Source organism: Semicossyphus pulcher, unplaced genomic scaffold (assembly GCF_022749685.1).
Source record: "Semicossyphus pulcher isolate SPU_LCO1_2020_fin unplaced genomic scaffold, fSemPul1.0.p SCAF_1, whole genome shotgun sequence".
NCBI lineage: Eukaryota > Metazoa > Chordata > Actinopteri > Labriformes > Labridae > Semicossyphus > Semicossyphus pulcher.
In genome coordinates, this window is record NW_027211603.1 from 13,866,892 (window position 1) to 13,877,801 (window position 10,910).

Consider the following 10,910-nt stretch of genomic DNA (forward strand, 5'->3'; position numbering starts at 1 on the left):
TCAAATTCACATGGCGGCCATTTTCCTCTTCAGTCAAGCTCAGACTGGGAAGCTCAAATGCCGTTATAATGTTGTACTGCTGTGTTCAAGGTTCAAATCGCTTAGACATTGAGAATCTGACAATCATTATCATTTCACTGCTTCCTAAATTACCAACAACTGAAAAGATAATGGCTTTTGAAAATCTAGAGGGACACTGGTCCTTATTTAAAGGTAATACAACAAAGTTTATAACTCATTAGCGACAGTCAGACAAGAGCTAACATTAGCATCGAACCGTTAACTAGCTAAAATATCCAATAGCTAGGAATTAAGCCTTTCCACAGTAACACATTTAAATAATAATGTTAGCATTCAAACACTTCCTTGCTAATGGAAATATTATATAGGAAGTGGCTGAATGATAATAATTACCTAGCTTGGGGCGCTGGTTTAGCTGTGTGGGTAGAGCAGGCATCCCATGTATAGAGGCTACAGTCCTCAACGCAGCAGGTGCTGGTTTGACTGCCGTCCTTTACCCTTTGCTGCATGTCATCTCCCACTCTCTTCTCCCAATATTTCTTGTCTCTTCCTGTCTCTCTTTAGCTATCCTATCAATAAAGGCAAAAATGGCCAAAAAATAATCTTTAATTGCCTATCTTATGGGTTATTAAATGTGTTGTTTTACTTGAAACTTGAAATATGGCCAGATTTCCCTGACAAATTTTCACTATCATGATTCACAAAATGTATAAGACAACCTGGACACAACAATAAAATATTCTGACAGCATTTGAAATTCTCACCTTGAGGATGACATCACATGAAAATGGACGCCATGTGAAATCGTAAGGTAAAGTAACTTTTGAATGTACCAACTTTTTTAATGACATTAAATATTTTTGCCTAATTTTGTATGTCATTAATTTTGATTTTAACTATCGCGCTTTCTCCGGTCTCCCCAGATCTATATGCCTCGTCCACATGCTTCACCATTGGGGAATAATACTGTTGTGTTGGAGAAAGACAGCAAAGCAGTGACTACAGTCAATGTCTCAGACCCGTATGTGACCGTCTTCATCAGCGTGGAGCCTAATGCCAACGTGTCATTGGTTCTCATGTTGGCTCACGGGTCACCTCCGAACGAAACACACTACGGCAACAAAACCATCTTGACTCCACAGGGTAACAAACAGCGATCTTTTGCTGTATATCATAACCTCTCATTTGTCATTGAGTATAAAAGTCTTAACACAAACTAGTCACAAACATCAATTTTCCTTGTTTAATTGAATGTGCTTCCACTTCTCTAGTTTATTAATGTGTCAGAGAAGGTTTGAGTGCAATTATGAAGTCATTTGTTGCAACAGGAGACTTTCGCTGGATGATAACTCCAGAGATGTTACAGCACACCACTGGAACCTGGTATGTTGATGCCAGGCTTTATAATTCCACCTGGGTGCCGGGCCTGACACTAAAGATCACTTCTTTCAAGACCAAGTGCATGTACTGGCACATAGACACGCAGAAATGGAGCACTGAGGGCTGCCAGGTGAGTGTCCACCTGAAAAACGTTGCTGTATTGTTTCGACTTAGCAGCGGTTGTAAATCAGTTATTTTCTCTCTTGGTCTCAGGTGGGAGAGAAAAGCACTTCAAATCAAACACAGTGTCTGTGTAACCACCTCACTCTCTTTGGGAGCTCCTTCTTTGTGATGCCGAACAATGTGGACATTTCTCGCACGGCAGAGTTGTTTGCAACCGTGAACAAGAACTATGTGGTGCTGGCCCTGCTGTGCGCTTTCTTCGGCCTCTACCTGGTCACCCTGCTGTGGGCCTGCTATGCTGACCGCAGGTCACGCTCTAGGGTCAGTCTCACCCAGATAGCGCTTATGAAACAGGTCTTTTTGTATTAGTTTCTCACATTATGTTATGTAACAAAATCATCAGGCCAGATCAGAAACATTTTGTTCCATATAAAAGTATGAGCATATCATTAGCCAACATTAAGACGAAGATGATGTTCTACCTTTTAATGGGCATTTTTGTTTTGGAAATTAAACATATCATATACTCTCCAGTGCACTAACAAAGTAATCCCTACCAGCCCATTCTCAATCATGTCTTGTTATTGTTTTTACTATCAGAGGAAGATGACTCTGCTGGAGGACAATCACCCAGGTGCTCTTTACAACTATCTGATCAGTGTCCAAACCGGCCATCGCAAGAATGCTGGGACTACAGCCGATGTAAGAGTCGTCCTCCGTCGACAGTATTCTGATCGATTCCTTTTTAATATTTCTAACAAAGAACTGAAGTCGCTCACTGAATAATCATATCCTGCATGTTTACACCTGATTCAACAAATTGTATCTACTTCAGATATTTTTCCTTCCGTCAGCATGGGGATACAGTTTGAATATGAATTTAGTATTTGCCAAACATTTATGAAGTTAACAGAGAGGTACATAAAGTTAAGAGGCTGTCATGAACCAACAGTAAGATGCTCATATACAGTATAAACTATCTGCAAATCCAGTTTAAACAGTGGGGAGGATTAAACCAATGAAATATGTTTTAATATTAATATCAGCACCTGACATTTTTTATTGCAGGCAGACTCTAGACAATTGGAAACCTGTACTTTAGTTTTTCTTTTTCAGCCGACAAACAAGTCTTGGTTGCAGGAAATTACATCCAACACTTAAATGAGTCTTAATAGAGGACCAAGTGTGAATACATTGAATGACTGTTGCTATAAAACAGTATCCATGGAAAGCTTCAAGAAATGTATTTGTTTGATGAAAATCTTATTTACTACAATGTTAAAGAATATTTTATATTCTTTGCACAACTGATTTATCATATAATGTTTTAACTTCAATTTTTACAATAAAAACACGTCCTTTTTAAATGTATTGAAATGAAAGAAAACCAACCCTGAAAGTAAAATGCTCTGAGCAGTCTAAATCTAGTATGCTAGTAATAGTAATGTAGTGTGCTTTAGAAAGCTTTTTAGCAAGTCCAGTATTCACAATTTGTAGTAACAGTTCTGAGATGTGCACAGATGCTAGTGTGACTCTTCACACTGTAAAAGATGTGTGATCCCAGCTGTATCACCCGTTGTGGTGTCCCGTAGGTGACAGTGAAGCTGACTGGCTCAGAGGGAGAGAGCGGCACACACAACCTCACAGATCCTGACAAGCCTGTGTTTGAGAGAGGCGCCGTCGATGTGTTCCTGTTGGCCACGCCCTTCCCACTCGGGGAAGTGCAAAACATCAGGCTGCAGCATAACAACTCTGGAGGTCGCCCATCATGGTACTGTAGAGGCAGAAACTGAGCACACTTCAAATTCAATAAGAATAGCACAAGTTGTTTTCAAACCTGTATAAATGAAGACTTCTTGTAGCTTAATTTAATTCACAGGTTGTGCATTGAAGTGGTATTTAGTGGTGAGTTTTTCAATTATTGGGTTGCATAAGCTTTTAACTGAACATGTGGATAATTGGTGGGTGACGGTGTAAACCTGTAAACAGGGTTGTAAGTGCTGTGTACAGGTAGTGCTTATTGACAGTTTCCTGGCTTCTTTGCAGTGACACTTAAATGTCAGAGCTGTCATCTCATTAAGCACTACCTTGTTATCACTTCTTATCAAATGCCACTCCGAGCATACGGTAAACATGCAAACACACATGTGATGGAGAAAAAATATGCTTTAAGCTAGAGTGTAAAATAGGATTGGGCAAAATGAATCACAGAAAGTGCTCTGGGTAATGTACAGCACTGTAGTGTAGTACTTCCTTTAACAGACTATTAACTATCCAGCATAAGAGGTTGGTGCTATATTTACTCATAATATGATGGTAGATTGTGGTTTGTAATATTGCCTTTGGTTGCATGAAGGAAATCTTTTAAGTGAATAGAAACGTCAGAGTAAAGAACACATGATCAATAGTATGGGTACAGTATTTCCTTCTATTGCTGCAGTTTGGTTCTCCCAGTTTGCCAGAGTTGACAAGAACATTTGCATTTCTCTCATAAAAGTTATCCATATTTTTGTTCATGAATTCTCCCTGTAAAAAGGTACATAAACAAGGTGACCATCCAGGACCTGCAAACCCGTCAGGTGTTTCACTTCTTTTGTCACTGCTGGCTGAGTTCCGATCGCGGGGACGGCATGACTAAGAAAACTTTCAACGCTGCAAAGAGCAACGAGATTGCCAGCTTCAGGTCAGAGTCTGACACTTTAAACTGCCGAAATAAACCAGCTCAGCTCTTGAGAAGGTCGTGTAAAATGGTAAGTGTCATCGTTGGTTTCTGCTTTTTCTCTGTCAGGAATATTTTCCAGAGCAGAACAACGACTGGCTTTAGGGATGAGCACATCTGGGTGTCCATAGTGGATCCTCCCTCACGCAGTCCGTTCACGCGCGCTCAGAGGGTCTCCTGCTGCATGAGTCTGCTCCTCTGCACCATGGCCATCAACATCGCCTTCTGGAATATTCCTATAGATGAGGAGTCAGCAGTGCTCTTATCAATGGGTAAACTACATCTTTATTGTTGTATTATTTTAGCTGTTTCATACCTTTATGATCTTAAGATCAAAGTCAAAAGGGAAACTATTCTTGATGTCAATGTCATCAGTGTCATTGTTGGTTTATAATGACTTAAATGTCTTATAGGTCCAAAAACTATAATGTTTTCCCCCAACATATATTAACCTAGCATGAAATCATTTTTTGGTTAAAATATTTAATAATAATAATAACTTTATTTATATAGCACCTTTAAAAACAAGAGTTTACAGGGCGCTGTTTAGTTTGGTCGGTAGAGCAGGCGCCCCATGAACAGAGGCTACAGTCCTCGTCGCACTGATCGCAGGTTTCACTCCCGGTCTGGCGATAATTTGGTGCATGTCATCCCCCACTCTCTCCTCCCAACATTTACTGTCTATCTTCAGCTGTCCTATAAATAAAGCCAAAGGCCAAACAAATCATCTTAAAAAAAAACAAAACAAGAGTTTACAAAGTGCTTTGACAGCCGGGCAAAGCAAATCAAGAAACAAGTAAATAACAACACCCAAACCCAAAGCCAAGAGGCAACAGGAGAACCCACACAACATGGCACGAGACCAAGGGCTCAAAACAAGAGGAGAGAGGAGACCAAAAATAAATGAATAAATAAATAAAAAAGGGCAAAGAAAAGCAGTCACGGAGAATAAATTAAATAGGAAGAAGTGGAAACAATAAATAGAGTTACAAGACATAGTAGCAATAAAACAACAAAATTGGATTAGAGATAGGAAATGAAGCGGTAAAAAGTAATAAAAGCTATTAAAGCAATGAGAGGGATAAAAGCAGTAAATACAATAAAAAAGATAACAGCAATAAAAAGAGATAAAGCATAAAAAAGAGACAACAGCAATAAAAAGCAATAATGGTACTAAAAGGGATAATAACACTAAAAACACAAGGGCTAAAGTTAAAAAAGCGAATAAGAAGAAGACATCATATGAAAGCAAGTCTAAAGATGAGTTTTAAGAAGTGATTTAAAAGATTGATAATGAAAGATAATTTTGCGAGCCTTATCTCCTCAGGCAGGTTGTTCCAAACCCGGGGGGCTCTGATGGTCTCCTTTAGTTTTAAGCCTTGACTTTGGAACAACCAGAAGGCCCCCGCCTGAGGATCTGAGACTTCGGGCTGGCTCATATGGTGTCAATAATTCTGAAATGTAGCTTGGAGAAAGACCCATGCGTGCTTTAAACGTGATCTGTAAAATCTTAAAATCAATCCTAAAAGTGACAGGAAGCCAATGTCGTGAGGCCAGCATTGGGTTGATGTGATGTCGTCTGTTGGGAGAAGCACCAAACACAGAGTTAGCCTACATCGCTAGTTTTCTTCAATGTGTTTGCTTTCTGCCTTTGGGACAGAAAATTCCAGATGTACTCCATTTGGAGTAAAGTTAAAATACACACACAAACTGCAGCTACATAGTACATCAGTTGCCTTCAGGTGGTGCAAGTGCTAAATGCAGAAGTTCACACTTTCCTGCCTTTAGCTGTTAACTTTGTCTGACTGCTGTATGGTCTTCATCCGGTTGTATAGAGTGACTTAGGAGTGACTTAGAGCTTTACTGAGGCTGAGAAGAGCCATTAACTCTTGTACCATATACTCTGTGATGGGATTCTTTCATCACTGAACCTGCATCCTTATTCCAGGTTCTGTGCAAATCACCTGGCAGGAGCTCATGGTGGGGATACAGAGCGGTCTTCTCATGTTCCCAATCAACATCCTTATCATCACCATCTTCCGAAGCATCAAGCCTCGCATAGTCAAGTCCAAAAAAGACGACTCTGAGGAGAACTTGAGACCCCCCGCTATTACCTTGCCCACTATTCTGAAGGTGCGTTTTATGATATATAATCTCTCTGGGTGTGTATACATGTAGCATTTGGTTTTGTTGTTATCATCCTCGCTAGGACACAGAGGAGGTGATTTCTTTGGTGAGCAGAAGTCCGAGAAACAATATGTCATCGGGCACGCTGGACTGCAGCGCTGACCTCTATCCCGCCCTGGAGAGGCTGCATGAATTCATCCAGCTTATGCAAGGTAGTTCTTAAGTTTTTACAGACAAAAGTCCTTTGAGGGTATGGAGACAACCTGATGCAATCAAAGTTAGTCTGGCAATATTTTCAGCAAACAGACTCAGCCAACACAGTGCACCTCTCAGAGAAACATAATTACAAGCTGGTCTGTTTGTAATTCAAAGGGCAGACTGAGAGCAACCCTCACTGGGTGCACTGCAGCCAGTTCCTCCTGGCTGGTCTCTGTCACCTCGTCATGTGCCTGGAGAAACTGGATTCAAATAACTTCATGATTATAGACCACTACAAGCAGACCCTCGACATGGCCTACATGCTGGTGCGCAAGGCTGAGATGGTCTTCACCAGCCACTTGGCCTACTGGTCAGTATCCCGGCCAAACACAGCAACAAACATCTCTGAAACAGCAGTGCTTTTTCTTTATAACTGGAGCATGTAATGAGGTCTTTTTTCTTCTTTATCCTCACATCTTTCCCTTTTTCCACACAGCCCACCTCCCATAAAGAAGACGAAGAAGAAGACTTCAGGAGGCTGCTGGCTGCCCTGGTGGTGTGTGTTCATCGGCTGGTTCCTGCTGCTGTCCATCAGTGGAGTGTCCACTTTCTTCACCCTGTTGTATGGCTTTGAGTACGGCAGAGAAAAGTCCATCAAGTGGGTCATGTCTCTGGGTTTGTCCCTCTTCCAGAGCATCTTCATACTGCAGCCTCTCAAGGTCGGTAAAGACGGGAATACTTGAGCTTTGGAAAATTATTCCTTTAATTCATTATTTAGTTGTCTTAATTGTCTATAGATAACTCGTGTTCTGCGAAATTAAGCAAAGAGTTGTGTGTCTGTGTGTACCTTAGTGTTTCAACTTTTTTCAATTTTTAAATCATTTTTCACAGGTGGTAGGCATTGCTGTGTTCTTCGCCCTGCTGCTGAAACCTGTCGCTGTGGAAGAGACTGATGAAGTTGAGCAAGTGCTGTTAGGTAAGCTTATAACGCCCATATTTACCTGTGGGGGTTCCTAGCTGTAAACTATTGTCAGTTCTGAGCTAAGAAATGACTTGTCTGCTCTATATTTACAGCTCTTCATGCAGTGTGTTAGCAGTCGGCAGCTCTTTTTCTGTTGTCTTAAATAACCTTTTAATTCTGAAATGTCAACAGTATAATAGCTGGTTTAATGACTACTGTAGGTTTGGCTTATATTGACAAACCCACAGAGAATTAACACCTGAATCGGCAGTTCCCTGCAGCTCTACTGTTAGCATGCAAGCTCTCGGTTTGTTTGTTTTTCATGAATAAGACAACTATCTTTAGCAAAAAGCTCTAAAAACAAACTGTTACTGTCTCCGTAGCATCAAAGGCTGAGTTGTTGACTAGCTGGTGAACATAGGTGAGCATGTAACAGCTATAAAGGAGGCGTTGGTGGAGACCAAAGCAGAGATTAAAAAAGAGCAATATCGGATTTGCATTTCTCCAGGAACCATAAAAAGTCTGCACCATGTCTACAGGATGTGTCATTATACTAACTGTTTGCTGACACAATAAACACGTGGTGATAATATGTCCTCGTGACGTGTGCAGGTTAATGCTGCTGCCCCCAAGTGGCCAATATGTCAGTAAACTTTTTCAAAAATATAAGATAGATAAAATAACAGTTACCCAAACAGATACACGTGTTTTAATACTTAACATACATAACACAATCCAAGTTAAGAGATCAGTATCTTAGGGATTTACCCAAGATGCAAGGGATCGCAAGATTTGTTAAAACAGCCACTGAATTACTCACAAAAATTGTTTGGTCCACACCACCTTTTCATAATACATAAAGCAGGCAGAGGTATCCTTTCCATTTAGTTTCAGGTTGACTGCAGAGAGCTCTTATGTAACGATGCCCGTGAACAGTCGAAAAATTAGCTTTGACAACTATAAACTAGTGACCCTTTTAGTTTTCTTCGCCCTTCTCTTGAGTGTATCAGTGCACCCCTCCTTCAGTTAAAGTGCAGTGAAGTACTGTGAGTCTAACCACACTGTCTTCTCTATTTAACAGCGCAACAAGACAAGTGCAGACGCTACTCTGGCAGGGCCTCGCTGTGAGGAAGCTGCATTTAGCCAGAAAGGCTGTCTTCTCCAATGAGCACAGCTGCAAACCACGACACCCTCACTTCTTTAACACTCTTTTGCACTTATTGGAAGTTATAAAGTTGCATAACACATTCTGGTGTTTTGTACGTGTACAGAACATCAAATGCCTCAGAAAGTTTTCAGAAATGGCGAGTCAGAGTAAATGGGTGCTTAAATAACTGTCGCTTTTTCATGTCAAAGTGTTGCTTTACTTAAGGCATTTACTCTCCATGATCATGCCTGTATATGGAAAACGTATTTCTTGTTTTGAGCAGCTTTTGATTTATGTCACCATTCAAAGTCAGTACAATCTGTTTTAGGCTTCAAGGGGCATTGAAGCAGGATGAGAGGTAAAAAACTGTAAGACCTATCATGAGCTATTTGAGTAATTTTGAGAGTAAAAAACTGTCTTCAAACCAATAAAATCAACTTATAGAATCGGCTTTCTGCTATAATTTTGAATTCATCTAAAGTTTTACTGTCTAAATATAACAAATTGTAACTATATTACTATATATACTATACTATACTAACTATCCAAATGCTATTTCAAAAGTTATTTCATCTCACCACTGGGGGAAAATCCTTCTTTTTTAGCATGAAAATGATCAAACTTGTTTTTAATTGTTAGCAGAAAAAAAGAAGCTTTTAGCAAATCATTTACATTTGCTCTCCACATGACTCGTCCTGTCACAGTGATTGACAGCCAGCCATCAATCGTACACCAACATGGCCTTTTACTTTTAGTGTAGCTTGGGAAGGTACTTTTATGTAATTACACATACGGAAGCTGATTACTAATTAATCACTTTTTCCATTTCACCTCCTTCACTGTGATCCATGCTGAAGGAGCATGTCAGGACTTCTCATCATACATGTCTGCTTCTGTAGGATTCAATGAACCCTTCCTCTTAAATGATGAATGGATGTTACCTAACTACATTTAAGTTTGTGCTTTTGGTTTGGGGATACGTTCAGGTCTGCAGGCACTTTAATGTTCTGTCTCAGACCTCCTGTGCTTTTATCTAATCAAGAATGGCAGATATACTTATTGATTACATTTATTGATACTGTTTGTGTTGCACGCTTGAACTTGAATAAACTAATATCTGCTCAAATCTTCATGTTTTTAATTTATTTCTGAATTTAAACTGTAAAGCTGATTGCAAAAAAAACAAAAAAAAGATAAGCTGTATTTTAGAAATGAAAATAAAATGACACATGATAAGAGAGAACACTACGAATACCTGCATGGCATGCCAGCTAGACACCTCTGAAACAACATATGATATTTTAAACTTAAAAGACTTCAGGAGGCTTACTCAGCATTGATAACATCTAACACTTTTTTAAACCAAAGCTGTCATTCATGTCACGTAAACAAAATATGTTTATTCAAAGGTGACATTTAAAGAATGGTTGACCTTTAAGGCTTAATACGTCCTGCTCAGTCACACAGAAAACCAATATTCAGCAAACACTAGACTCAAATATGAAAACCAAAATCATTTTATGGATTATGCAAAACGGACTCTCTTGTCAGGCACAGCCATGGCCTGCTGCACTGAATGATGAACAAACAGAGGAGTCCACAAAGAAGAAATGACTCCCACACAGTGATGGATTGTTAGACAATGGATCCCTTTACAGAGGCATCAATGCGGCCCCACACCTCTCACACATCAGAGAAAGACTCAGTGTTTGGTCATTTGTAGAAGCTGTGTGTCACTTTGAGGTTGTTTTACTCGTCTTTGTGGTCATTTTACATTTCTTTGTAATTGATTTGTGTGTGGCGTCGATGTGTGTCACATTGTAGTTGTTTTTGTAGTCATTTATGTCTATGTGGAGTTCTTTCACATCTCTTTGTAGTTGTTTTGTGTCTTGTAGTCCTTTGTGTCTCTCTGTGTTTGTCAATTGACTTTCCAGTATGAATTATAAACACTTGAGGCTGTTCACTAAGGGGCCTTATGAGCCCTTCTGCCCATGCGCCTGTGCCTGGTAGGCCTGTACAACAACACATCTGTACTCCCACACTTCTGGAGCTTTCATGAGCCCTCTCAAAGAATCTGTTAAGTCTGAGGTGCTCATCTTACATTTAGAGGTGATCATGTAAAATGTGATGCAGGACTGTAAAGAAAGAACTATATGAATCCTCAGATTACTCCTATATGTAATAATAAAAGTAAACCTCATCAGCATCGGCACCGTTTCTTTACCTGTACACTG